General features: G+C 39.4%; 1 protein-coding gene and 1 long non-coding RNA gene across 4 annotated transcripts in view; both read left to right on the top strand.

Annotated features, from left to right (window-relative positions):
• LOC135279142 (uncharacterized) overlaps window positions 1-17,558 on the top strand; it is a 38,287-nt gene extending 20,729 nt beyond the window's left edge. Inside the window, exon 3 of the long non-coding RNA XR_010346467.1 lies at window positions 14,668-17,558. This is a non-coding gene — a long non-coding RNA (uncharacterized LOC135279142). The remainder of the gene's footprint in view (window positions 1-14,667) is intronic.
• The window catches only part of CDH13 (cadherin 13), a 435,704-nt gene that overhangs the window by 28,107 nt on the left and 379,815 nt on the right, over window positions 1-27,782 (top strand). The gene's annotated exons all lie outside the window — the stretch shown is intronic.

Genomic DNA, 27,782 nt, shown 5'->3' with positions numbered 1-27,782 from the left:
CTAAATTTCATGAATTTGGCTGTAGTGAGTGAGCTGGGCTGGAATTGTGCCCGTGTTCCCAAGAGACTTAATGGCTTTGTTAAAAGAAAGTTTTAATGTCACTAAGTCACTAAGGTGTGGAGATAGTTATAATTCCAGCATTTGCTTGTTTTCTTGCATTACAGTAGAATCTGGATGTTCTGTATCAGTGACCCAGTATATCGCTTATCTTTTTAGAGCAGTTCTTGTATTTCTTATTTGGAGGAATATAAAAGATTTTCATTCGGTATTGGGCTCTTTTTTCTTCCTTTATGATATTTTTTCCTACTTATTGAAATGTCAGCTCTCTCCTCTACCTGCGATGAGAACAGTGATTCAAATGCTTTCTCCTATGCTGCCCCTCTGACCTGGGAGGAGCTACCTGCAGCCATTTGCAAGACCACTTTATTATCCTCATTTAACTGTCATTTAAAATTCTTCTCTGTTATAAGGATTCTGTGACTTCACTCTGGAGTTATTGGAAGCAACAGTAATTGGGGCTGTCTTCCACTCCCCTCTGAATTATTTGTTGTGTCTTAGGCTGGATGCCTGAGGCATGAGATTTTTGCTTCTGAATTTGTGTGTGTACTGGCCCTGACCTGGGGAATCCTTCCACGGTGTGTGTAAATAACAAACACTGATGTAAACCCCAGAGAACTTGTCAAGGCATCAGATCAATCTGAGCAAGCTTAGCATGAAACATTCAAGGTATTGACTCTGCACCTGAATCTCTTGAATGTGCTTGTGACACTGGTATGAATTCACAGGCTGATTTCCTAATGGTGTTTCCTGTTTTGCTTCCTTCTGACACTCACCAATTAATGAATAAAAGGCAGCTTTGAGAGCGAGATTGGAGAAGGAAATGTATTCATCCTATCCAGATTTAAGAGCCCAAGTTAGATACCTAGGCTTTCCAATGGTAATTCAGCCTTTAGTAGGCAAATGAAAGCATCTAAATTAGGAATCTGCTTCTTTCTTCTGCCAGTTTCGTGAAGCTGTGTGCCTGATTTTGACAAGTTCTGTAATGTGAATAATCTAAGCTGCTGTCTCATTTATTCTTCAAGCCCCTGTGAGCACCAAATGGGAAGACTGGGCTGTAACAGACCTCTAAACTCCTTCACTGGGGACTTCAGAGTGTCCCCATCTGCATGCAAGTCGTAAAAGAGAAGGGATTAGTCTGTAGTGAAAGACCCAAGAGGCTGGTTAGGCTGGATGAGAATGTTAACAGAACTCTCTACACTCTTTGTTTTGTTTCCTTTTTTGTGAGAACTGGGCAAATAGCTCACTGGAAGGGTTCAGTTAATGAATAGGAAAGAAGTAAGAGTTTTGCTAATTGGTTTGCAGGCCTCTGAACTGTATGAGGAGAGACCAAGTGAGCATAATTTAACTTTCTTCTCCTTGCAATCATTACACAAATACCCTGTGCATTTTAATGATTTCACTTGGTAAACCTTTGTAATGTGGGGATTTTTTGACCTTGTGCCACCTCTTATGGCACAGATAAAAAAGAAAAGATATTTTGAAATAATGTTTTAAGTCTGGTGCAAAAATGGGACCTGTAAGGGCTTTTTTTTAAATATATTTGCGTGTTATACCATGGCACTTAGAGGCATGACACTATATTCTGTTTTATGACACAGGAAACATCTCTGATATACTGGAGGCCAGGCTGCTTTAATGCTGTCAGCCTGCATTAACTTACAACTTCAATGAATACTGGCCAAGTGAGACATGGGATGAATAACTCAAGTGGCAAAATAATGTCAAATCTCACAGCTTGTCTTCTACAAGCTGCCAATTATTTATTAACAGTTAGATCCAAATATCTTATTCAGAAGCAACAATACGCTTTGTGAGCAAGGAAAGTGGAGACAACTGGTCTTTGCTGGAGTGTTTTGCTTAAAAATCAGAAGTCTGTGTCTTTTTAAGGATAATTCTACATAAATGCCCATGAAATCTTTGAGTGCTTAGATTTTTTTTTCCTGGGAAAGGACTGCTGAAATCCACAAGTGATATACAAGTTATGGGTGAGCTTGTAGATATTTGAATTTTTAGCAACATGTTGTTTGTAATTCAGCTTGGGCCATCAGCTTCAGTGTTTTTTATCAGTGTCACTAACAGCAGCTTCTGGTGCTGAGTTACTGGATCTATGCAGAAAGGAGTTTAAAAAAAAAGATCACCTCCATCCACAGTGCAGTTATGCACCCAATATCCTTCCCTCAGTGAAGAAAGGGGCAATACTCTGCTTTAGAACTTGCCTTATGAAAGGGTCTCTTTTTCTCACTATTCTTAATTTAGGTTAATTAAATGTTGATATTCAAATGTTTGTTTCTCTCCATACACAATAATGCACAATAATGGTGAGACACAGCCTCACACAACACCTGTAGCTAAGCCAACACTAAAACTGCCAAGAAAAGGGGTGGTTCTGGTTATCCATGCTTTTCCAGTCACTTCATGCTTCTGAAAACAGCTAATTAGGCCATGTGCTCATGGTCTGCAGAAACAAATTAAACTGGACTTGAGACTTCAACAGTGATGATGGTGTCTGTTCTACTGCACAACCAGCTGCTGGATGAAAAACACCAGCGCTTATACAGCCTGTACACTGATTTATTGAGTCTTTGGAGTGTTCTGCAGCGCTGGCAGAGCTCTCTGTCACAGCCCTGTTACCCACAGGTTTAGATACCTGCCTCTTCAAGTACTCAGGGCGTTGCAATCTTTGGTCTATCTCCTCTTGATTATTTTGTTATAAGAGGTTCTTGAGGAAAGATGCTTTTCAAAACTTGTCCCACTCTAGAGTGCATCCTCTTCCTCTTATAATTCCTAGTGCCAAGCCAGAGGTACGCTTGGACAAAAGTTGTCTGGATGTTCAGGAACTGGTGTGAAAGGGGTTAGAACATAGCAAAGATGAGTGGGGGGAGGAGGGCACATATTCAATAAAAATACCATTTATACAACAAAAAGGGTCCAATGCTTGAAAGAATAAAGATCCAGAGGCAGCTCTGGGTCAAGGGTTCATTCCAATTCTTCCTTACAACCCAGAGATGAATGCCGTGCTCTCTCTGCTTTTATATCACCCACTTTCCTGGTAGAAGTGGTGACTGCTATTGCCCAGGACAGGCTTGGGGTGCCTGAGAACTGGGAATTCTTGTGCTGAGTGCAGGGCACACCCTCAGAGCAGAGCCTGGGGCTTGCCTGGCTCTCATGTGACAGTGAGGCATCTGTTAACAAACACTGACAAACCACACACTTTGCAAATCCTTCTACAGGCCCGCTTCTGATGCTCACACCAGGAATACTGGGCTCTGCTGTGCTCTCACCAGCAAGAACTTTAATGGGCTTTTCCCCCGTCTAACTGCTCATTTGACAATTTATCTCAATGGTTTCTTGGCATCTTTGCTCGGCTCTCATGCCAAATCGACTAATACCTGCTAAAAGTTGGCTTTTGACCTTGCTGCCACAAATTCAGTGTCTAAAGATGACTAATTGAATTCTGGGTACCAGGTGTGAATGTCAGTGCATGCTGCAGTGAGTCCATGGCAGTCAAGCTGGTGTAATTCTGCTTGTCATGGATGGAAAAGTAGGAGGGCACAGCAGCTGGGGAGGATGGGTTGCTGTTTTCTGTTCTGCTTTCTTGGCTGAGATGGAGCAAGGTGTTGCTGATATAAGCACCACCTGGTTTAAAAACTGAAGTCTGAATTAAAAAATATTTTAAAAATCCGTAAAGTGTTCTCTATTGTCAGAGTTTTGAGATTTTTAATCAGCAGTTTCATTAAATTGCTGTTAATGTATAATATTTGTCCTAGGAGTTAGGAGTGACAGCCTGTGGTGCTTTGTTACTTCATATTCCCACATATCAAGATGTGGAAAGTGATACTGAGATCTCTTTTAAATCATGTTAAGCTCTAGCAAGGCACTGTTGTAGCTTTATACAAGAACTTGCTGTCTCTGTTCTATAACCTTAACTGTAAAAACAAAACATCTGGGCTGCTGCTGTTACTAGGTTGGGTGGCAGTGCCTCTGAAATTAGTTAACTTTGTACTGTACAGTGTTTTATACGTAAAGGTTTCTACTAATGGAGGGTCCTGAAAATACCCAGCTATGGTAATTCTAAGTGGGAAAACTACACCTTCATTAGGTTTGTGACTTGGATATGAGACAAGCAGAAATTATTCCAGCCATTCACATGATCCCAAATGCTCCACTTTGAGGATGGGAACATCCACAGGAGAATTGTCTTAAATATCTGCTACAATTCTTGGTTTTTACATGAATTTTGGTACTGGTTGCAACAGATGTGACTGGCTGGAATCAGCAAAGTGCAAGATTAGTCCTTGCTTTTTAAATTAAATTTTGTAAAACTTGTCATTGTAACAGGCTTAGTTTCTGCTCTGTTTTCTTCACTGTCTCTGTGTATGACACTGATCACTTGCTGCATGTTCTCTGTAGTTTTGTCCTCTGAAAAATGTTTTAATATAGTTGAGAATTCTTTTAATGAGAGAAAGGGAGACTTAAGGACAGAGGAAGATCAATGGCCATTCTCAGACTGACACGATTGTTGAAAGCACTGACAGACACAGCCTTTGATCTGGTTGTCTGAGAAGTTTTCTTTTTCAGTGCTGAAGCAGGAGCAGTCAGACTACCATGTTCAAGCAGTTTGTAGTTGATTCCATTATCTAAGGACACTCTTTTAATGACTTAATTCTTTATAGAAATCATAACTCATTTCATCTTAAGACTTCATATACCAATTGCCAAACTTTTCAACAACTTAGGAATGTCTGTCAGGTTTTGTTAGCTTTCAGACTTAAATCTGTGCCATTCACTTGAAGACATTTTTAGACTCCTTCTTGCAGCAATCGTGTGCAGTTTTAAGTTGTAAACCTTTCTCTGGGAATCCATAAATACAATGTTAAATGCCATGTTAAATCAGGAAAAGTAAAATTTAAGTCTGTAGGGCGAGGGAGCAGCAGGAGATGTTGAACTCCTCTACCTCTGCAGTGAGCTCTAGGAGCCAGCTCCCAGTGGTGAGATCAGGGAGCAGAGTGTGGGAGGATCTGAGTTCCCTTCTCATCTTGATGCCTGCTTTGGGAAGGTCAAGGCTTTCCTCTTTGCTGGCTTCCCACATCCTCAGAGTGAAATGCTGGGCAGACAGTCCCTTCCCTGTCATGGGCACACTTATGCTGCCAAGGGAAAGCTGGGATCAAAGAGGGAACCTGTTGTCTTCCTTGCTGCTTGTAGAGCTGTGGTGCTGGTCCCAGCAGTTTATGGAAGTTTATGTTCTTCTAGGAAGGCAATCAGAAGTTGAAAGCCATTTCTACTGCGTTCTCTTTTTCTATTTTAATCTTATGTTTTCAGAGAAGATAAAGCTGGTTTTGCCCTTTTTTCTTTCCTTGATTTGTCTTGATGCTGTTATTTTCAGCCTGCTCTGCTCTGTGCAGGTAACCTGGTTGTATAGGGAAACAAGGCTTTTCCTTTAGCATGAAAGTGAATTTCAACTTCTACTGTAAAATGCAAGTATTGTTCCTATATCTGAATATAATATTAACGTAACTGAAGTGAAAAAGTACTGCTGCTATGAAATTATAGGAAGCTTCTTTAGCTAAAATTTACTCAGACTCTTGAATGTGAGTAATTAAAGGAAGTTTCCTCATTCCTCCCCAAAAAGTATCCACTATGCAGATTTGAGGTATGATGAGATAACCATGTAACAATTTAAGATATTTTAACATCTTTAAAGAGCACAGAAATACTATGAAATGTGGTTTCCTCAGGGAAACATCCAGCATCTTTCACAGCAGGGACTGACAGACCACATCAAACCTTGCTCTGTGACTGTTTCTGACTCTGAGAAGCAAGATCACTCAGCATACACACAATGTGAGTTAATTTGCTAAACAGTTGATAAAAAGGCTACTAAAATTGCTGATAGTCTCTCTGTTGTCTTCAGTGTGGTGTGCATGATATTCATGGTGGTTATGAAAGAGTTGAGGTTACACTGAACCAAACCAGCTGTGACATTTTTATTCAACTGCAATCTCATGAATCATCAACCATTGTAAGCTAACTTCTGGTTTTGTTATTCAAAGAAAAGTTTCAATAGGAAAACTTGTCATACATGTTAACTCTGAGATAATTGAAAGTTCCAGAGAATCTTTGGAAAGTCTTTTCTGCTCATTTAATTAAAACTCACCTCCTCCTGGAAGAACTTATTAAAGCAAGCTTGGTTTAGCTGAGTATAACTCCTTGGTAATACCACTGACAACTTTGGAAGTGTCATGACTTGTATCTTCTAATAGGCGGGGCAATAAACTTATATGTGTATGCCCAAAACCTACCAGGATCAGTAATTTTAATAACTCCTTACAACTGGAATAATTGACTGGTTTCTCTGCTGTTGTTTTAGAGGTTGCGATTGCAATGTTTTGTCTAAGTGCTTGTAAAGCGTGCCAGATTTCAGAGCTCTCCAGTTTGGAGCAGAGGTGTTCCAGCAGTGGGCAAGTCCTGTGGATGCTTCTCTGAAGCTCCATGAAAATCAGGTAGAGCTGGAATAAACAAATGCTGAGTGGACTACGAGATGGGTAAATCTACAGCACGTTTGGGGTGCTAGAACACAAATCGCGCAGCCATACATCGTGCTTTACTGTAGTCTGTGCAAAGAGAAGTTTATTGAGAGATTTGTTATGCAAATAAAATGTCATAAGAGCTGGCACTTCAAAGGCCTGTGCGTGCATTTGCCATATAATTGCCTGGAGAAAAAGGCTGTTTGGATGTTGAGCTTTTATTTGCATTTGGAGGATTAGCAGACTGTTTACTTTACTACCCTTAGCCTTTAAGTGCTCTTAAGCTGTTTTTCCAAGAGAGCTGAATTTATTCAGTGTAACTTCTTGATTGACACAGCAAGAGGAGCACATCAACCAAACGTGCAGGACCTTGCAGCAAGCAGCTCCTCTCCTTTGTGACCTTGTAACGTGTAATGGAACCAGTGGATTTGAATTAAAAAATAAATAAATACACATTATTACTAGCATTACAGATTTCCCAAGGAAAAAAATGTACCCAGATGAGGATAAAGATTAGAGCTGACAGAATAACGTTTCTTCCCTGTTAACTTTATCATACCTTAAAAATATTCAGTGCATATAATTTATTTTCATTTTCATTATCTTCCCCGCTTAGGTGACATGTTCAGCTTCCAGAGAAGTTAATGGAAATCTCAGTACTGACTTCAGAGGACTTTAGGTCAGGCTTTAAATGACAAAGAATGAGACCCAAATATTTATGCATATTTATGAATCGAGTGAAAATTTGTTAATGAAATGTTCATACACGCTTCATTCCAGGCTGGCTGCACATTCATCTCAGAAAGCACATAAGGGCTTTTCTTTTAGTGTTCTGTTAAAAGCTGACCAAAAAGTCAATGAGATTTTGCTGGAATGAGGCTTTTGGGATTTGGGCAGTATTCATGTACACAAATCTTTAATATTTATTGCTAAGGATTGATGCTTACATGATGAACAGCTGCTTTATGCATGAAGAAAGATGTATAACTCAGAGTTTGATCCCAGCCATACTCTTTATTCACCATGTCACCATGTCACACACCCTCCAGCCGTGACTGTTCCCCAATAGGAGCCCCAGGATGTCCTTATTGCTCTAACCTGCCAGTTTTTCCTCTGAAACTTGAGTAAAAAGATACACTTGACTCTGTCAGTTTAACAACAGCTTGGTTTATTTGTGCTAATTCAAAGCTCTTGCATATGAGAAGGAAGCATGTGGCAGCTGGTGGGAAAGCTGAATCCTTGTGCTCTAGGAGGCCACATCTTCCAGGCTGAGCAGCTGCTGTCAGGAGATATCAATCATTGTTCTAAAACACCTTGACAGTGCCCTCTTGATTGTCTTTTTCAGAAGCAAAAATTGGATTAGATATGACAAATGGGTCTTTCCTATGGAAAGATTGGTGTCCTTTAGCCTGTGCAAGTACGATTCTTTTTTCTGTGTGATATGTAGTCTGCTGCCCATGGATTATGAATTTTCCCTCCTCATCTAATATGGAAACAAATGAGCTTTTTCCCTCTTGTCCTTCTAAAGTTACTCATTGAACAGTTAATCAAACTACTTATATTTGCATCTTTTCACTTTTCTGACTTTGAGGCTCTGTTTCAAAATGTGCCTTGGCATCAGGACTTGATTGGAGCCTCCTCTCTGGTTTAATAGTCACCACTGCAAAAAAGTAATGTACCTGTATTTCTGATATACAAGTGAGAAAGAAATTTTGTACAAAGCATAATTGGGGCTGACTGGCATGGAGAAGGTAATATCTCAGCCTTGCTATTGCCTGAGGTAGATTATGTCTGAATTATCAACACCTAGCTGTGGCACTCACTATTGCTTAGCAAATTACTTTTAAAAATAGAGATAAGCATTTGCTCTCAGCCAGTGGAGCTTTATTCCCTCTGTGCACACACTTCATCACACCTGGACCACAGGCTGATGCTGACCTAATCTGGGCCCTCTTTAAGAGACAGGAGACATGACCTGTGCAATTTTGCAGAGGATTTGACTGCTGTGGTAAGGCTGAGGTAGAGCCATTTTGTCTTCATAGTGGGACATTCACCTGAGAGTTGGTGACTATTAATTCTTTTCTCTTCAATATGAATTATTATTATATTAACTTAGCTAATTGATTGCACATTATTCCCTCCCCTAGAGACTTCTCTGTGCCAATCTTCAATTAAAAGCAGAATTTGCACTGTTCCTTACTACAGACCTGAAGGAAAAGCCCCTTGGATTAGGCTTAGGAGACAGAATGGTTCTCTTTGAGCAGCCCTTACTGAAATATGGCCAAAATCCCTCCAATCATGACTTCCTCTGGTGTTCCTTGCGTGTGAACACTGGTGGTACTACTGGCTTGCACTTGCATTTTTGTGCTTTCAGCATAGGGATTGGCAGAACAGTTGACTTCTCTGATTGCTGTAATTTAATAGGTTCCAGATAGATGAAGCAGCTGCTTGTTTATGCATCAATTCTGTACTTTTACCAGTCATTAAGTGTGCAATTAAGAACATGCTTTTGGAAAGGCTGGTGATGCCTGTGCCCTTGGTACACCCTGAACACCTCAGAACAGATGTCTACAGTCTAACAGGAGTGAATGTTTGGTTAAATATAAACTGAAGGTGTTGCAAATGGAAGAGATCTGAGAAATGAAAAAGGTACATTTAGCTCTCAAACAAGCCATTTGTTTCCCTGTGATCAAGGAGGAAAGAGCCTGTGAGAAGAGGGACAGGTTTTATAGCCTGATGTCTTCCCATGTTGACTCCCCCAAGACAGTCGGTTTTTGGGCCCAGGCAGTTTTGTGCCCACAGCAATTGTTCTATGGGTGCAGGACACTGGTGCTTTAGGAGCCTTCTGGAAATCCCTCTGCCATCGAGCAGAGAGCTGGCATGCAAATCCAGAGGGAATGTACCAAAAGGGAATGAAGAGCCTTTCCTGTGCTGGTTAGAGAATAGCCAGAAATTTTTCTTTATGGACTTGGGGAATGAATCTTGAGTTGGTTTCTCCTCACTTCGCTTGAACTGAAATGCCAGAGTGCAGCAGCAACTGCACCAGTCTTGTCATCAAATTCTAAATGGGATCCACTTCTGGGATGTGACAGAGTGTCCTGATTGCTCTTCCCAAATGCAATTAGTCTGGATGCAATTCATATTTTCAACAAGTTAGGAATAACTCTTGATCTGGCCCTTGTCACCATCTGTGCTGTGGTTTGGGCACATTATTGAGGTGTGTGTTCAGCAATTATCACACCTTGACCAACTGCACACAGAGGGAAAGTTTTGCTGCTTAGGTGATGCACTGAGTCTCTTACAGGTGTAGTCATCCTTGGAAGGTTATCCCTGCCACTCCAACAGGGAAAACAGGACACCAGGGCATGTTGTGGGACATGATTAATGGATATGTGACTAGCACCCTGTGACTTATGATATCATCTCCATTGTCTTGCTTGAAAATTACCTTCTGCTGCTGTGGAAGGGCAATGTTTCCCCATGTAGTTTATAGCTCTCATAAACAACTCTCACCAGCAACTTTGCTGTCATGTCCTGTCTCTCACCTTCTCCTTGTACCTGTTTGTAATTGAGGATGTGAAACTGTTCCTGTAAAGTCTCAGTATGAGCTAAGCTGTGAAATCCCAGGGCTCTGCAGTGAGAGCATTGATCTTCTGCTGAGTCATCTGTGATGACAGATACTGGAGTTTTACAGACACGCAGAGTCTCTTTTGCTGACTTATTCATTTTAATTTAGTTGGGTTTTATTTGTTCTGGTGACTGTAATTCAAGGTGTTAATATTTCTTCGAGGGAAATAAGAGCAAGAGCAGCTCTCTAGGCTTAGACATAGTAAAAATAGCAAAGGTGAACTTCAGAGAAATATCTCGCTGACTTGCCTGTGCCTGTAGTCAGTTTAGGGCAATCAGGATTCTACATGCTTATGTTGCTCAGTAATTTAAAATGCAATGCAGTGTGTGAACATGTCATTGCAATTCTTCTGGAAAATCAAAACATGCACTGACAATCCTTTCTTTTCAGAGTATGAATAGGCTGGAAGTGTTCAGGTGCCTCTTGAAAACTGTAATGTAGAGGAGATGTTTTTTCTCTTTGGTTACATTTTCATTGATACTCATGTTTGTAGTTACCCAGCTTATTTCAAAGCTTGTCAAACACTTGATTTGGAAAAAGGAGTTGAGGTGATATGTGCTGACATGAAACTTCTGTTTGCACCCCTTTTTGTTGTCATTACCTGCCTTTGTTCAGCTGATGCATTTGGAGCTGAGACAAGCTCTGAGTTTTCTTGCTGTCATCTGTCTCAAGTTTTCTTTCTGTTCTTCGCTTCTTCAGGTCTCCTTGCCTTCCAGAGTTAGGGAAGACTTGTACTGATGTCAAGGGAGTTGGAATATGTGCATTCCCTGAGTGCTATGCTATTTAGTGCTATGAATTTCTCATGTATCAGTGCACTTTTTAGACCTCATCTATGCCTTGTGGTTCCTCTTTAGCTGGGCTTCCTAATTTCTCTTTTCGTAGTGTGTTGTTGGTTTCTCTATTCTTTGTATTCTTTCAGCAGTTAAGCAAAAATTTCAGGTCTGCTGTAACTGGAAGAGTATATTCTGACAATGGAGTTATTTTTTGGCTAAATTTATTTGATCATTTGAAGCTGGCAGTGTGTGCCTTGAACATATATGGAATGTGACAAAAGATGCTCTAAGCTTTAGGGTGAAGGACAGGAATACAGTTGGCTAATTTTATATTACAGTAAATTTCCCTAGACTTGCAACGGACTAAAAGCTGAAAATACCTGCATTTGTTGTCCTTCCCTGTAATTCTAGAGAAATGTCTTTCTTTTCAGTAAGAAATGGTCAAACTGTATGTATTTTATTTATGTGCATGACATTTTTAATGTCATGTATTAGCATAGATGCAGTTTTGTCTATTCTCATTTTGGCAATGGTTTCTCCTGTACATCTGAATGCCAACTCATGGCTTATTTTTTGAGCTGCCTTTTGCAATACAGGTAACCATGTTCATTGCAGAGATCTTTCTTCCTACACTATTGTACAAATTAATCTGGGGGACAGACAAATCTTATTTTATAGAGCCACAAATATTGAAGACCATTGCTACTCTATGCTAAAAGATGCATCACTGTGTACAGAATAATTCAGAGAGAGAAACACCTGTAACAGAAAGGATGAACAAAGGCAACTTTTGCAAACACTGTGTCCATATTTTGAGAGTTTTTTTGAGGTTCTTCCCACATAAAGTGTGACCTCACCTTAGTGCCAGCACTGGTGTCACCCTGGAGGATAAGAAGGTGACTTTCTACAATGTCAGAGGGCTGCTAAGGGCAAGGAGACTCCACAAAAGCGTGGTTGTGGCCTCTGAGCTGAGGCAAATGAGAGAAAATAGACCCTCTGGACTCTCAGGAGCTTGATCTGATCTCTGCAGGGCTGCTGGTGGCTCTCACAGCTCTCCTGAGAGGCAAGGCAGGGACATAGGCTGTGGCACCTCATTTCATAGGCATGATTTCTTCTTCCTAGTTCTGCCCCTCTTTTTTGCCTGCCTGGAGCAGGGTTTGCAACTGCAGCCTTGCAGATCTCTTCTTCAGGTTTGTTCTTCCACCCCTGGGATGTCAAAATCCAGACCAGCTTACACTGCTCTGAAGGTTTGAAGAAGATCTGTGTGAAACAGAGGGGAAAATGGTGAACATTTCATTCCCAGTTTGCCCTGGTGTCATGCTCACAGTGTTTGCTTTGCTCACTAGGGCGTATTTAAACCAGAAAATGTTCCTCAGATCATTAATGCTGGGCCATCAAGTATTAAGGGGTTCTTTCAAAATATCTGTGTTTTGACAAATAAGAAGAAATAAGTCTAATGGGCAATTAACAAAAGGATTGTTGACTGACCACTACAATTTCCAAGTAAGATTCCAGCTTTGGTAACTAAAATGTCATCTCGTGGAAAGGATTGATTATTCAAAATTGCATTCTGACTGCAATTTACTGTATTGCCTGAATTTGTCTTTTTAAATTTCTGTAGGTGTTCATACTATACAATCTTAATGCATCATCCATGCTTGATATAGCAATAAACAGAGCTGGCAGTACAACACATTTTGTAAAACTATAAATATTTTTATCTGTCTGGGAATGGGAACACAGTTATAACTAAGACAGCAATGAAAATTTTATTTACTCAACTGAAGTGATGTCAGGCTTAAAGGGAGTCCTGATCTTCAATTTCTGTGTTCCTGACACAGATTTAACCTTAGGGTTTAAATGAAACAAGCATATTTTAAGTTTTTCTCATAATTGCTAGCACTGGGAAGTGTAACTTCTCACAAGATTCAGCAAAGAGCATTTGATTGTAAATTTTAAAGCCCAGGTCAAAGTACTTTTAACATGAGGTTTCATAGGAAATAATTTTCTCAGGAAAGTGTTTGAGAATTTATTGGTTTTGCCTTGGCATTCTGTTATGATCCCAAGTCCTAAAGATTTTTTAATTTTTTTTTTCTTAAGCAATCAATATAGACACTCTTGAATAGCCAGCAGGCAAAGAAAATTTGGAGAGCTTGAGCTGAACTGCTCCGTTTTGATCTGTTGGCTGCCTGGAAATTCTTATTTGTACCTTCCTAAGATGTAGAGTTAAGGAACATTTTTCTGACAAAACCTTAATCAAATCAGCATATTCCCTCAAAAGGGCTTCATTTTAACAGCTGTGGATCATTCAAAAGGAAATGAAAACCTAATGGCAATTGTAATTGCATGGTATATGATAGATGTGAGTGGTTGCTTAGATGAAGATAGCACAGATGGAGCATCCCCATGACCTTCCCTGTGGGTTCGTTCAAAACATGCAGTCCAAAACATTTATTCCTTTAATTTAGATATCATAGAAAAATGCTAATATTGCTTGGTTGGCCGAGGAATTGCAGCCAATTTGAGCCAAACTTGGTCCATCATTTTTCTCGTGAGCCAATCCCTGTGTCAGTAGGAACCCTAGCATGCTTTTATTCCAGAAGCCCAGCTAATTATCTCCTGTAGAAGGATTTAAATGCTTGTACCCCAGTAGGCACCTTAACCCTTAGGATGCTGTCTCTCTCTAGATTTTAGTGTTTCACTGAATGTGAATTCATGAAAATAATATGCCAGTAAAGGACAGAATGAAGCATTAAAATGTGTCACAGGAATGGATTAAAGCCTAACATAAAATATATTCCAATGCTCAGTGTCCAGTTAATATCAGTGTGATTGCATTAGCACATAATACCTGCTATTAATTCAACTTCAATTTTATCCTACTGCTCTTCCTTGAAGAGAGGAACAGAGTGACAGCCTGTAGTGAAAATCAAGGAGAGAATCTGTTTGAAGAGTTCAACTTTTGTCTTTTTTTTAGACATCAGCTTCAAATGGAGACAATAGCTGCAGGATTGCTTCAACCATTACAAAATCTTCGTCCTGATTCAAAGGGCATAGAAACTATTATTCTGTTAAAACTGGTCTTGCTGAAGCTTTCATATCAGTGAAAAGGAAACTGCTGAAGTGGAATTTGAGTCCAGGTGATGGAGGACTCTCACTGTCATGAAGCCTCTGGTCAGAGCTGAGACTGCACAACAAGAATTCTGAAATTTGTAGATTAGGATTTGTTGTTGTTGTTTTGTTTTTTGTTTTGTTTTTTTTTTACTTTTGTAACAAGGCTGCTCAGTCTGATTCACTGCCCAGCCCATTATGTGGGACAGAAATTTGTGAATAGCTCCCTTTTTCCTGTGAACCCAACTTAAACTGCATGTCCACGAGAGCAAGGGGAAAAATTAATTAAAAATTCAAGACTCCCTTTCCATGCTTACTATTTTGAAGTTATATGTTGTATTTTTGGCATAGATTGCCAAGATAACTTAAAATAATATGAACAAAGATAAATAATGTAGCGCCAGTGATGAACAGTCTTGAACAAGAAACTAAAGTATCTTTCTTTGTTTCCTGACTTATACTTTATGAAACTTTGATTAATGTGGCTTTGTAACATCTAAGCGAGTTCCCTGTATTTTACAGAAGGGTGAGGGTGGCTGTGGAAACCAAAGCAATTCATTTTCTTTGACAGGAGTTGCTCCAGTTGCCCTTCAAACCCGGTACATCAAAAAGCTCAATGCCCCTCACAGATCTGAGAAGAATCTCCTTGCTCTGCAGTGAGGAAATCCTCACAGCAAATTCTGTGTGTGATTTGAATGGATGAGAGTGTGGTGGTATCCTCTGCACGCCTCATGAAAGAGTGACCTTCATCTGCTCCTGCCTATGGATCCATGGAGGAATCACAATCTGAGCGCTGCCTTTGATCTCCTGAGCGTGTGCTTGTGGGAACAGAGCAGCTGATCACTGCCCTGTGATAGAATCTGCTCTGTGTGCCAGCTCTTTCAAAGGCTTTTTTGTCATCTCTCTTGTAATAAGGTGGTTATGAACATTTCAGAACACGAGTGAGAGGCAGTAAAAGCACAGAAAAAGGAATATTAGGCTCTATGCAGCTTATAATTAAAATCCTAGAGAGCAGTAGTTCTGAAGTGAGTAAAGAAAAGTACAATAAAAGCAAGCAAACAAAAAAACTCCACTTGATCCTGGAAAGCACAAAGGGAGGCTGCTCTGTATGCAGGGCTTTCTATTTCAAGTCACCTTATCACCAAGACAGCTTTCAGTTTAAGATGACAAACAAAAAGCCCAAAGGAATTCTTTGCCCATTCTGAGGGAGAGACAAGGCTCCTGTGCTGATGCCTGGCACGTTTGAGCTCTGTCCCACACTGAGCACTTCCACAGTTTTATACCTCACTGCTGTTTTATGATGCTTCCAAGGGATTAACTTGACAGGGTGAAAACCAGCAAGATGTATATTTGAATAGAGATTAAAAATACAACACAGAGCATTCTATTCTCCTGTCAACAATTTCAAGGTGAAAAGACCAACAACATATCAAGTAATAAAAGCCACTTTGCAGAGGTTAGCATAATATAACCAAAGAAAAGGGAGAGAATGAGGAAAAGAACAAAACATCTTTGGTATGCTTCAAGCATTAGAGCTCTTAGCTGTGGTCTGAAGATCTATAAGGCAGAACATTCTTTTTATTATATATTAATACAGTGTGAGCAGCAAGCATAGCAACTACTAGGATCATGTGGCTGCTGCATATTTGTATTTTTCCATTTTGTCAAGATGAATGCAGTTAAAATTTCATTTTGTCAGGTGCATAGACTTTATACATCTCATAAACTCAAAAGTTTTAACATATTTTCGTAGCGCCCAGAAAAGAATGGAGGGGCTTGTAGTGACTTTCTATTGCCCAAGCCAGCAGCTGAAACACTTTCTAAAGTAGACTGGTGGGACACTGATGGTGAGGTGTAAGAGATGTGTAAATAAAGGAGTTTGAGAGCAATTGCATTGAGACAAAATTAAGTTACCTTGGGAATCCCATATTTTTATCATCATACCAAGCTGTTCTCTTGTTTAGATTTTTTCATTGATGAAGATGTTGAACCTTCACTTGAAGGACTGAAAGGATGAGAGAATCCCATCTGCTCATACTTGCACCAGCTGATTAAAAACTTGGATATTTTCCTTTAGAATTATATTGTGCTACAAGTTTGAAATAGACTAGGGCATGGTGTAAATTTGCATACTCTTTTTCAGATATACTTTTTCTGCTTAATGTATGAAGTGAAGCTTTACTTGTCCTGCTATCCATTACCAACAACAAAACCAATTAAGATTCTCATTTCAATTTGAAAATACATAACTATAAAAAAAAAATAAATTCATGCTTTACTGCAGATATTCAAAAGTAATTTAGTAATAATACATCAAAAAGAATATTTTTTGTGGGGCTGCTGAAATCCACTATTGCAAAGGTATTTTTTTCTGGTCTTCTGACAGCAGTTAAGATTGCTGTGCTGGTGAAGTGGGTCACATCTGTAACTCAAATTGTGCAGTTTCTCATCACTAATCGTAGCTGTTTGAATTGCACTTCAAGACCTCGTCTACATCTGTCTGCAGCACTGCTTCGGTTAAAAAAACTCATAAAAGGGAAGTGAAATCATTATCAGTTAAATGTCTGACAGAGTCTTTTGCAAATTTGTATTATAATGATTGTGTTTGAAAAAAAATCATGGGCTTGACAGGTGCATTAAAGCTAAAATATGTTTGCTAAGGTTAAACAGCAGAAAGTCACATTATTGCTACTTGTGTTAGAGCTATAAAACTAAGAATTCACCACAAAGCTAAGGAGGTCTCTTGCTTTACTGGAGTTAGTTTGAAGCCATTCAGTTGTGTGGGTGTTTTGAAGCAATAATACAAAAGCTAGTGACCAAAGAATGAGAATTTCTATACAGTGCTTTGTAATAAATTTGAGCAAAGCCTGAGGGTGATATTGCACAAAGGATGTGTCACTGGTCTTCCTGTGCAGCTGTGTGAGCCTGCAATAAAGGTCCTAAATGTTTCTGCTGCAGCAGAGTTGGGCTGATAATGAACACACAATGTAGGCTGATGTGGGATGGGCTGTTAAACAGCATCCTTTAATATGTTATACTTTAATTTCTTGTGGACTGTCCCATACTCTTCCATGGCAAACTGGGGTAAGGTACAGGTACATTGGCAGCTGATGGCTCCTCCAGCACAGCAGTCAGGACTCTTTTATCTTGTTTCCCCTGTCTCTGTGAAGCCAACTTTCCATGCCGTGAGTGATCCAAGAACTGATTAATTCATGTTCGCAATGCGCTTGAAAGCTTATCAAAGGGAAAGGGTGACAGAAGAAACAATTTTATTTTTATTCCAGACTGCTGGCAGAGCCTGTGAGCTGCGGCTGTGCTGGGGCTTCGGTGCTGCTTGTTTTGAGCACAACACTTCAGTTGTCATCACGGCGAGTGCTGGCCCACTGCTCTCACACAGCTCTTCCCTTGCAAATGAGATTCATCTGGGCTCCCTTGGAGCAGCAGTGATAGCACCAAACATCTCGTGGCAATGCTCATTTAATTCCTTTTTCTCTCTCTTTTTTTTTTTTTTTTTTCCCCAAACAAATGAAGTTCAATCAACGCTTTTATTTCAATCACAGCCTCAAGGAGTTTCCAGGTGAGAATGAAACCTGGTTCCACAGCTGAGCTGGTGACCTCAGTGGTGTCTCTGTAGATCTGAAATGGGAATTTCTGTCTCAGTCTTGTGACTGAAATACAATTTATCTTTAAATCAATATTCAATGTCTTTCTAAAGACTGCACTGATGGTCTGGCCAATCTATACCTTGGAAAGTTGGAGAGCAACTCACTTAAACTGTGATCCCATTTCAAGTCCAGAATTTCTAGCTTGAAATTCTAGCCTGCAGATCTTGTTAAGATTACAGATTAAGGGCTTGCACCTAAACACAACAGAGTTCAGGGGAGTATTTCTATTGAGTTTGGCAGGCATAAAATCAGACCTGCTCAGAACATGACAAATCACACTTGTAAATCTTTGTAGATCAGTATCATTCATTCCTTATCTCTTGTGAATGTCTCCTCATTATTTCCATTGTCAAAACTTGAAGCTTTTCATTTTCAGTCCTCTTCTCTTGGGTTGTGTCTTGATAGAACCTAGGCAATTTCATTAAATCCATGTCATCTTCCTATTTCAGGCAGTGAAAATAAAACCAGAGGGGAACTGAATGTTTTGCTACATTCAATATGGAGTGTCAGGATAAAAGATCCTTGTAAACTCTTGTTTTTTGAACGTTGTGCTTCTGTTTATAAGCATAGTAAGTTCTCAGTGTGGTAGATCTCAGCACTTCAGGCTTGTGGGATAAAAGATGCATGTGTTCTGAAGAATCTTAAACCCCAAAAGCTGTAGATGATCTGTAAGTGCCACTATTGCACTGACTCTATATAAAGAGAGTTCTTGTTACTCTCCAGTGACATCTGTTACCTGTTTTGAAGCTGTCATGTGGAAGCGTGTGAGTACACTGGGCAGATTTCTGGCAGGTGCTGCTTTTTAGGGAAGAAGTGAGTGCAAGAAACTGGGAAATGTCAGTTCAATTTCAGAGCAGTGACTGCTGTCACCATGGGCTGAGCACATCCTCATCTCCAGCCTGTGGTGTTGCTCCCTCTGGTTGGTGTTTGCTCTGAGTGTGATAAGCCAGAATTCTCACATAGAAATAACCAGAGTTCCTCAGTTTTATGGGCAAATATAACTTTTTATTGTCCCTCTTCACCTCTTGCAAATTCAGACCTGCTGTTTCATTACTAAATAATTTTCGACTTCCTCCTTCATTTGAAAGATGAACAGATCAGCCGAACTGAGCAGAAGCCTGACCTCTGGGAGGGCTCCTCAATGTCTCTGGATTTCTGGATGTTTCCTGTCCAGCTTTGCTTCTTTTAGTGATCTCCAAAGTTCCCTGTTTTTTCAGACCACAAAATAAAAGCAGTGGATAAAATGAATTTAAATACATGCTAGTGCTGCACTGGTGGTCATATTGAAAACTATACTGTAATTTTACTCCTCAATAACTGCATGGCATGTGTGGTACTGTCCAGTGAGCCTGTATGAAGAAGGACAAGGTTAAAACTGAGTGAAAAAAATCACAAATGCGTGTCTGTCACCTGGGAGCACGATAGAGCTCATCTGATGTACAGGTTCAATTTTTAGTGCTCCTGCTGTCCTTAACATGTGGATTTAATCAAATTCAGAAACAGCAAGTGTCTTATTCCCTGCACAAAACCAAAAGTCCTGCAGAGGCAACTCAAGCTGAAGCAAAATGTTTGCTTTGCTGGAGTGGCACTTAGACATTCAGTAGGACAACACTGGCAAACTTCACACTGGCTTGGAGTGTTGGAATGAGAACACAGAATTATATAATAATTCTGCAGTGGTGTCCAGTTGTGTTAAACCTTTCCGAGGAGAAAAGCAGCCAGTCTCTCACTTTCAGGGTGGAACCTGGTTAAAAGTCTTGGTTTCTCTGTTGTGTGAATTATTTTTAGACAGCTTCCAGTCTGGCTTGGAATGAAAATAAATCCATCTAATAATGTGCACCTTAAAATAGGTATATGAAATTGTGAGGGTTTGTGAGATGTTCCTACTGGCATTATAGCCAACTTGTAGTTCTGTCTTGTCATTCTTTGTTGAAATGGATGCATGGAGACACCAAAGTGATGAGACACTCATGAACTGATGCAGAAATGGAAAAAAAAGTGAGAAGGGGGGATTCCTATCCAAATAGCTTTGGACAGAATTCTTTCACAATTTTTCCTATTGAGACTTTGTTAAAACACTGAAATGTGTGTTTTCTTAAAATCAGGAAGTCCTTAACAGCAGTGATAAAACTGGAGGACATCAGTTGCTGTTTGGCTCACAATAGAAAATACCTGAGACCTTTAATTAAAATATTTTAGCTTTCAAATAGCTGCCACTATTCCAAGTTTCTGGCAAAATGAAGAGAAAAAGTTATTTTCTTTTAACAAAATGACTTTCAAAACACACAACACTGACAGGTCCTGACCATAGATAGGTGGCATATAAATTTTCATGTGTCCTAAAACCAGTGATGTCATGGCTTGTTTAATAGTTTACTCCACTAATTCCTACTGGTCTATTGTAGTGGGCTGAGCCAAAAAGATTATTTTAAATTTCAAATCTATCTTTATGCTTCCTATTTGCCTTGTTAAAAAGAGGAATTAGAATTAATCATGCTCTCCTTCACTGGTTGTTAACAACGCCAGATACCTTTGTGTCTTGGGCTTAATTCTCTCATTTCAGATTTGCAGCCCTGCTTAACCTCAGGCTCTGCTCTCAGTGTTGTTTACAGCTGCTCTAAGTTGCTACAACTGTCCTAGGATGCTGTAGCTGATTTTATTTACAGCAGCTCCTTGTTCTGCCTCACAATTTCCAATATTGCAGAATAGAGTTGAAACCAAACAAAAAATAAAGTAACTTGAGCAAGCATCCTCTGAAGTATTTTTTATTTTGGAGTAAATTTTTAACAACTCGTCTGAGAGAGAGGGTGGGTGGCTCTTGGTTTTAAAGATGTTTACAAAGAGGATGGAAGGGGGGTTTGGAGGTTGGTTTTGGGGATGAAGGAAGGGATCAACTTGAGCTGCCATTACTCAACACATAAAAATGTGTAGCACATAAACTCTACCTCTTCAGAAATGCAAAACTAATTACATCTTAATTTGCATATCAAAGCAAATTACAACCTAATGAAACATTTGCCTGCCAAACATTTCTTTATCTTAATGAACAGAAAAAGAATACCTATTATAGCCTGATTAAAATGTCTTTGTACTTGTCCAACAGGTTACACTCTGTATATATAAAAATATCGTTTCACCATCTTACTGGCAGTGTGAACAAAACAGATTCTAATTTACAGCATAAATTTTATTGTTTGTATCCATAGATGTAAGAACTGATATTGAAAATGTTTTGCATTTTCATTGGAAGCAGAAGAGAGAAACAGTATAATTTTGAACAGGTATTAATTATTCTATTTGGCATTTTATATTATAAAATAATGCTCAGAATCTGAGAAATTTGCACTCTTAATTCATACGTTATTACAAGTCTATACTATGATTACTTTGTTTCTTAATGAAGTTCATCTTGTGAAACTCCCCTTAGTGAAACTTGAGAGAGCTCAGACAGAAAATGATCTAATAATTTTCTAAATTATTAGATTAAATTTTTAATGATTAGATGAAAAGCTAATCTAGTTGAGAAAAAATTTCTTTAGCCCCTGTTACCAGGAATTTATGGAATAAGCAGAAGTTACTGCAACTTCAGATACAGTGTCATAAATCAGCTCGGCTGCAAGTACATATCTTGGGGTGAATATGTTTTATTTACTTAATTTAAAATCTGCATGCTGTTGCTGTTTTGGACTATCCTCAGTACTCTTTAGTAATTAACCAAAAGCCGAAATAAATTTGCTGAACAGAACTGTTCTTAATACAAATGTTAAATCATTTTCCCCCAGTGTAATTGTACCTGAATAGATGCAACTGTAACATGTGCCATAAAAGGAGATAAAGCAGCAACATAATGTACAATTTCTTAGTGCATAATGGTAACTCTGAATAACACATGCTCCATGAAGAAAAGTAATTTAAACCGCATTACAACAAATGTCATATTTTAAAATGGAAACTATCCATCATGTATTGAGAGAAAGTGTTGGTGAACTACAATAAGTCTAAGGGATGTACTTAAAAATTCTTTTAGGAGTCCATTAAAAATAAATTGATGGACTTGCTTTTAGGACATTGTTATAAATTGTAAGTGACAGATACATGTATGTTCCCTCCTCATGGTGTGTAAAGCAATAATCACAAAATCAGGGGACAGCAATTGTACAGAATAATCAGAAGTGATTATTATTCTATAGTGGATAAAGCCTTCATTTTAGGAAATGATTAGTGCACTTTTACATCATATTGGTAAAAATGCCTGGTATTTAATTTAGTGGGTGTTAGACTTAGAGAAGCACAGCAAGTTTTAACAGTGAAAGCCAAAGCATGGAAACTGGCAGTAGAAAACTTGTGTCTCTAGGCTTTGTAGTGTTTCTCTAAAAACAGGAAATATGCATATTAAATCCTTTTAAGCTCATAGATAATTCAACAGTGCATGTGTACATTTTATGGCTTTCAATGAAGACTTCCTGAAGAGTAGAAAACCACTTTTTTTGTAGTTCCCTCTTTAATCTAAAATGGTGAGCTTTCACAGGGGAAGGGATCCTGGCATCCTGCTGACTTTAGCTTGGGCTGATGCACATCACCAGAGGAGGTGGAGGTTTTAGAAATCTGCAGTGTGCACTGGGGGAATGTCTTACTCTGGGAGGCCTTAAAAACCAAGGAAATAAAAGGTCTGTCCACATCTAAATGTTGTTTCTCAACCAAAGTGGTGGGGTTTGGTGTTTGTTTGTTAGTTTCCTACAATTTGGAATACTTGAAAATATGCAGAGACCTCTGCACATTACAGTAGGGGGAAGAACGGCATCCAGGAATTTACAGGGTTTGTTCTCCCTTCCCCTATAGATACATTTGAATATAAAAAAGGGGGGAGTTCTGTATATCAGGTGCCTCACACGCTCCATGATCTGCTGGACTTTGGCAAGTGGGTTTTCAGCAAGCTCACTTTTATCTCAAGAGACCTTGCTCCCTGCTCCTTGTCTACAAGGATATCTAGAATGTAGCCTGTAATTTTGAACCAAAATTTGTGTATTTAAAAAGAAACAGTCTTGAGTCAATCTCTCAGTTGGCTTCCATCAACATTTTGCCCTTAACTTGAGTGACTTTGAGTTCTGCTGTTTTTCTGGAACTGTTTTCTATTTTGTTACACTGCTTGAGGTATTTTTAATAGGGCCTCCTTAATGCTACTTAAGAAACGTGCTTTTGATGCAGCCAGTTTGAGTCCATTCAAACACTTGGAAGAAAGAGGGGAAAATGTTTCTGAAAACTGCTAGCATGTGGAAGATGGAGGGGGTGTGTAAAAATAAAGTGTGATTCCTGCTCTTGTACTCTTATTAACAAAGAACATTTGTAAAACCTGTGTGAAACACTGAAAACTTTGCTTTGGTCCAGAGAAGAATATAAGGAGAAAGTATTTGACCTTTAAAGTGTCAGCAATGCTTTGGCAGACAGAATGCAGGCTGTAATATTTCAATGGGGTGTGAAATATTTCTTTAATCTCCAATCCCTGCAAAGAGAGAAATTGAAATCTACTGCCCCCCCAAATGTGTGGCTCAAGAATAAAACTCCAGGGGCCTGAATTCTGTAAAAGCAGACTTTATTCTTTAGAGGTAGAAGGTGATGGAAGAGGGTTTTGTCTTTTGGTTTTACCTTTGCCAGAAGGAATTTAACAAGTTTCTTGATCTCCAGCTCACTTTAATAAAAAAGTGGAGACTACAGCTACAACCTTCAGAAACACTCACCCAACCCTGTTGTGGGCTGAAATTTCCTGTGTCCTTACTGGCCCTTAGCTTTACCAAACTGCAAAGGTTATTTGTTGAGGTGGTTGTTAGTAACACCAATGAAATGTGTCGGTCTGCCATGACTCAGTAGGAAAAAACTTGTATTTGGAACAAAGCTAAACAAAACCTGAGAAATTCAAGAGACAGGAAGAAACTCCAGTTTGGATGAGATGATTGTAAGGGTGTGGAATCCTTGTTTAATTAGTTTTCCTGTGGAAGTTTTGAAGGAGAAACAATTTTTAAGTAGAATTGAATATTGGCTCACTATCCCATATTTTCTGGCAGATGACTGCCCCAGCCTGAAATTTTTTCTTCAACTACCTGTGTGTAATACATAACAAATAAAAATAGAATTACGTCTCACACGAGAACCAGGCTATGTAGATTAAAAATTATTATTTTAGAATTCATGCCCTGTGTGATACCTTTATACATGCTTAACTCTCTCTTAACTCTAATTGCTTGCAGAGAGTAGAAAAGAATTGTAAGGTGTTGATTGTGTTCATGGGCAGTGAGGAACCCAAAGTTTCATCCTTTCCTTAATGTGTTGACAATTGACATTAGTAGATGTGAAACAGCAATTCCAGCCTTCACACACCTGACCTCCCAGGCTCAACAATGAGCATCCATTATCCACCTCTGTGTTCTGCTGGGTGCAGCAGGGAGGGAGGGTTCGCTGTGGTAATTGCAGTGCTAAGTGGCTTTAATGTAATGGCAGTGATTTAGGAGGGCTGTAACCAAGGGAGAGCTGAGACTAGAGGCAGTCCTGGTGTCCCCTGTCACAGCCTGAAGAGCTTTTTTAGGGAATGGCCCCTTTTGAGGCTATTGAGTTGTCAACCTGACTTTATTGGGCTGCTACTCGTGGCAGCAGTGAAATGTGTCACAGCTGCTCCAGACTTCCTCTGTCAGTCTCAGCAGCCATGGGGATCCGTGTCCCTGTTTTCCTTTCTTCACTCTCTTTTAAACAAAGTGTCAAACTTTCCTCCCAGCTTCAGGGAGAATAAATTCATAAATCGAGAAGACTTCCAGATTCTGCAGGGATTTAGTCTGTGTGGCAAAAAGAGAGATGTGAATATATGTTAGTCATTTCAGACTTTATTAAACAACACATTCCACAGACAAATGCTCAGGTTGGAATTAAGTTCAGAACATTTCTTGCCCAACCTGTAGTGATACTTGAAAATGCATTTTTCTAAATCTTCACTCTGTACTCCCAAGGCTGAACATCTTTTTATGCTGATAGTTTTTCTCTGTGTTTGTCTCTCAGTGTAAACAGGAAGGCTCACTTTTCTCTAAGCAGAAAGATTTATTTAATGGAAATGAATCTGGGACTTTATTGAAGATAGGATAATGTAATCTCCAGTGTGCCTCTGTCCAGTCATACTTCAGTATTTGAGGAACTAGACCTCCTCAGCCTTATCACACAGCAGAGATAAATGGAAGGTGAGCTGTGAAGAAGGAAAATTTGGGCAGCTTTTTATTTATTTTTATTTTTTTTAAATTAATTTAACCTTTTTGAATTCCAGTATTTCCTGTTCCAGGTACAGTATATCATAGAGCTAATTTTCCTGGCCTTTCTAAAGGTGATGTTAGGCGCGCTGTAACTCATCCAATCTGCACATCACTGGCAGACTCCAGGTGCTGATCCTGAATCTTCATCTCTTTCTCTGGAGTAACAAAATTTGCTGAAGTGGGAGACCCAGCTCTGCTGCTTTAATCTCAGCATAACTGAGATCTTTCAGAGCAGAGCAAGGCAGAATAACTTCACTTCTGTGGAATTCCTGGGTGTTGTTTTGCTACTTGACCTTCAGTATTTGTTCTACTTGGAGACAGTGGGAGAAATTTCGTAGAACCACAAAGCAACAAAGATACTTATTTTAACTGTCAATAAAGATTTGGCACCCAGGATGTCACGGAGGGATACATGGTGGAGATTTGCTGCTCCTTTTTGTGCCAAGTGACTTGCCTTGCAGTTCCAGCCATGTTGCATTGCTCTGTTTTCCTTGCTTACATAAGGTCAGAGAAACTTCTTCAGTACTAAATTCAGGCTGCAGCTACTCTTTCAAGTGTCAGCAGAAACGGCCTCAAGTACTCTGACTGATTAGGAAGGACTGAAAACCAGTGCAAAGTGCTTTGTTTATCAAATGAGTCTTGTTCTGCTCATATTTGCATGCACACAACTGTAAAATGTCATAATTCAAGTGGCAATTATGGCAACATGTGCAAATTGGATGATTCTGCATGCAGCTGGCCAGTTGTGCATGCACAATTACCCAAATTACAAATGCAATCACAGATAAAGCCTATAAATGCTCCTCAGCAGTGTAAAAATTGACTATTTTCTATCACAGGATGATTTTTGGATAAAGATGCGATAAATTTGAAGTTGTGGATTTTTTTTGTTGTGGTCAGGAAGTTACTTGGTAGTGAGGGTGTTTATTAAAGCTGAAAACTGCTGGCTCCTTGTGTGGTTTTGAACACAAAACTCCAAAATACAGTTATAGATCAGAACTTTCCTTTTCCAGGCCAGTGCATTCCTTCCTATGTCTTATTTTCACATATATTACTCCAGCAATATTTTGATAAAACGGATAAAGTGACATATATACTAAAAAAAGTGAGTTTTTTACTGATTTCACTGATTCTGAGCAGTTTTCCATGTAATTTTATTTAGTTCTTAGTCTAGGAAAGGACACACACTAAATGGGAACATCTTGTGTGCCTTGATTTGCTGCCTCCAAGTGCCTGAGCTCGAGATGAAGAGCAGCTGAAAAAGGCTCTGCAACGGGGCTTTAAAAAGAACCACAATACTTAAAAAATTGATTTTCTAAGTCAACGTAGCATAATCTTTTTTCCATGGAAGTAAAAAGTAAATGCATCTGAAATGTTCCAAGTCCACAATAAAATATAAGAAGGATGGGAAAAGGCCTTTGGGAGGTGAAATGCTCCATAGGAGCATGCAAAGAAGTCCTGGAAAAGCTGGAGATTCTCCAAGGTGGGAAGGTGTGGCCACAGGCAGCCTTGTAGAGCCAGAGCTTGCAGCAGGAAGTGCTTCAAGAGCTCAAGAACACTGTCAGAATGTATTTGGTGTAGAAGCTGTTCCTTCCTTGCTTTCCAACAAAAAATAATTGAGGTGGGCTTTGCAGTATTGGAAAATGTGCTGCTTGTTGGTAATGAACTGGCCACAATTCATCAATATTCAGTTATGTAGATATGAAATTTATATTAAACTTTAATGTTACAAATGACTCATTTCTGCCCCTGGTTCCCTTGTAGGAACAATGGAAAAATACATTGAACAGTGTGAGTGAATAAGAACCATTTCTTTATCTTCCATCAAAACTTAATTTCCTGATTGAAATATTTCACGTGGATAAGTAAAACACAAACATTTCACGTGGATAGATAAAACACAAAATAATGAATGAATTCTAAAATTCTCCTGGCTAAGCAGGCTGATCTTGAGCTGAAAACCAAACCCCTGTGTGTGCAGGATGGCTGCAGACTGTTGAGAGGAGTGGGAAGGAGAGAGGAGCAGCTGCATGGCAGGGCACCAAGCAGGAGATGATAATTCAGCTGTGGGTGTAGGGATGGGTGACACAACAATGCCTGAACGCCCTAAGACTTTTATCAGTGCTAGTGGAAGGGGAGGAAACAAACTAATGGAATTTTCTCTTTGGTACAAGCCTTCTCAGAATAAATAAATCTCTCCTGGGGGTAGCACATCCCAAGTCACAGATGCGCAAGTTTAGAAATTATCAGCTTGAGCATCTTAGCTAAAATTAATTAGCTGGAATGATCATTGCTATGTGCACTAACAGGGTCCCCTCTGACTAAGTGGAGGGGATCACATGCTAATGAAGACAGAATGTTCTGCAGCTGGGAGCCAGCAGGGCCTGTTCTCCTGAGCTGCTCCAGAGTGCTGAATGCCATCTCCAGGATCTGGGACAGAGGCAGAATGTCCCTCAAGGACGCAGGTCTGCCTTTACTGGACACATTTATATATATATTTTATATAGGTATATATGTAGGTCATCCCAGCATTCAGGAAAAGGAAATCAAGCACACTAAACATCAATTTCTTTATAAAGTTGTTATAATTGATTTGTGTTTAGAGAGATTCTCCTTCAGCTCTACCTCGGATGTCAGTTTTCATTCCTCTGTGCCTGGACAGAGTCTAACACAGCTTCTGCTTCAAAACATTTATAATCCAAATAGTCCTGACTGTCTTGAATAGTAGATCTATG

This window comes from Passer domesticus, chromosome 12, assembly GCF_036417665.1.
Source record: "Passer domesticus isolate bPasDom1 chromosome 12, bPasDom1.hap1, whole genome shotgun sequence".
NCBI lineage: Eukaryota > Metazoa > Chordata > Aves > Passeriformes > Passeridae > Passer > Passer domesticus.
The sequence above is the reverse complement of the archived record's forward strand: the minus strand, read 5'-3'. Positions and strand labels throughout refer to the sequence as shown.